Here is a 2,164-nt window from a genome sequence, read left to right as displayed (position 1 = left end):
TCAGGCTTACTTCCAAAGGATCGATGTAACTCTAATCTGGGTGTTGAATCATGGAAGATATCGTAGCCAAACCGTCAGAAAACTCGTTTTGTGTCCGTGGGATATGTCTGAAATCAACATCCTTGAATCTTCCGCATAATTCTTGCACCAGCTCTACATAAGAAGTAATCTTGGAGTTTTTTACCGCCCATTTTCCCCGTACCTGGTGAATCAGCAAATCTGAATCTCCGATGGCTAGCAATTCATGAACACCTATATCAAGTGCCAATTTGAGCCCCAAGTTGCAAGCTTCATATTTAGCCATGTTGTTGGTGCATAGAAAACGTAACTTAGCAGTTACCGGATAATGCTGGCCCATTTCTGACACCAAAACTGCTCCAATTCCTGAACCTTTGAAATTGACCGCCCCATCAAAAAATAGCCTCCATCCAGGGTAGATTATTAATTAAACAAAAGTATGGTAAGATGAATAAAATAAAAAAAATAAAATAAAAATGATTAAAGTATTTTTGGGAAAGGACAAATTATGTGTCTACAAACCTCTATTTTTTTTTCTTATTTTTTCTTACTATTACTTGTGGGTGTCGTATTTATGTTATGCCATCTTGTTCCATGTTTTACTATGAATTTATTTAGTATTCCGTGTCTCGAGCCCGGGGTCTATCGGAAACAGCCTTTCTACTTCTTTAGAGGTAAGGTATGGACTGCGTACATCTTACCCTCCCCAGACCTCACTATGTGGGAATACACTGGGTTTGTTGTTGTTGTTGTTTTTTCTTAGTTTAATTCATTTGTCTCAACATTTATTTTTCTTTACTTTTTTTTTCTCTCTTTTTTCTCAAACATTATTTATTTCTTCATTTCTCTTTTTTTCTTCTTTTTTAAATTCATTTATCGCAAACTTTTAATTTTTATCATTTTTTTTAAAATTTTATTTTTATTTTTTCTTCTCATTTTTATTTTTCTCATTCTTTTTTTTTTTTTTTTTTTTTTTTTCTGTTTTCCTTTGCCTTTATTTTTTTTCTCAATCTTTTTCTTTCTTTTTTCTAATTTTTCTTCTCCTTTTTCTCAACTTCTATTATATTTTGCGAATAAATAAAAAATTAAATAATCCGCAGATCTTTTCTTTGACATCAAAGTAAATTTCGAGCTATGCCAAATCTTTTCTTTCAAGTAATAAGTTGTGCCCCATGCCAGATGTTCTAATCCTACCCTCCTGGATTATGATCAAGAACTTAGCTCGAAAACTCACCTACTAAAAAGGAATAAAAAGGGATTATTTTCAAAGGAAATTTGGTTCTTAAAATCAAACTTCTAAAAGAACTACTGATTAAAGTTGAAAAAAGAAAAAAAAATCAAAGATACATGTTGCAAAATCTATTAGGAGAGATAATAGAATAAGATTTGAAAAATCTTTTTTTTTTTTTTTAACCATGTTGCATCATGTGCAAACGCTAAATTGACACATGAAATATTAAGTGGAGTTGAACTGCTTTCAAAAGACGGAAGCTACTCTTAATGATCACTATTATCACAACAGTAAGTTCCTCGATGATGAAAGAAAGCACATCCAAACTTGGGAAGCACGTTCAGGGATAGGAGAGATTTTAGTGGAAAGGAATGCTACGGCAGAAGAATAAATTGCACATTGCATGCAATTTTTTAGACGATCATAGAAGCAAAAGCATGAATTGGTAGGCAAAAACTAGCAGCTATACATAAGGATAAACATATACATGTGATCTGGTAATTGAGTGCCTGTCTACCTATGGACTCTATTCAGTACAATAATGTTGAAACAAAAATAGATATAGTGGACAAAAGGGCATGCACCCCACCCAGGTGACAGCCTGCAATCATGGAAACAACACATGCATCATCTTTCAACTCAAAATAAAGAGATTGGTTCGTACAAAGGTTAAAAACTCAGCAATCAATCTTGAGGCACCGTATAATTAGTTAAACACCATCTGCAAACCCCTCTCCCTCGTGATAGGATAAAAGAGCGAGGTTGAACCACAAAAAATAATCGATCTTTAACTTAGGATACAAGAGTATCCAACGGCTAATACTCACTCTCAAAGGCAAAAGGAGAACTACGTTTATGAGGTCGAGCCAGAAAAGATGATCAATCTTATCTCTCACACCCTAACCCCCCCCCCCC

General features: G+C 34.1%; 1 pseudogene; it reads right to left on the bottom strand.

Moving 5' to 3' along the window:
* Positions 1 to 1,631: 1,631 nt before the first annotated feature.
* The window catches only part of LOC107848235, a 44,884-nt pseudogene continuing 44,351 nt past the window's right edge, over positions 1,632 to 2,164 (bottom strand).

Source organism: Capsicum annuum, chromosome 11 (genome assembly GCF_002878395.1).
Source record: "Capsicum annuum cultivar UCD-10X-F1 chromosome 11, UCD10Xv1.1, whole genome shotgun sequence".
Lineage (NCBI taxonomy): Eukaryota > Viridiplantae > Streptophyta > Magnoliopsida > Solanales > Solanaceae > Capsicum > Capsicum annuum.
This window is presented reverse-complemented; position numbering and strand designations above follow the sequence as displayed.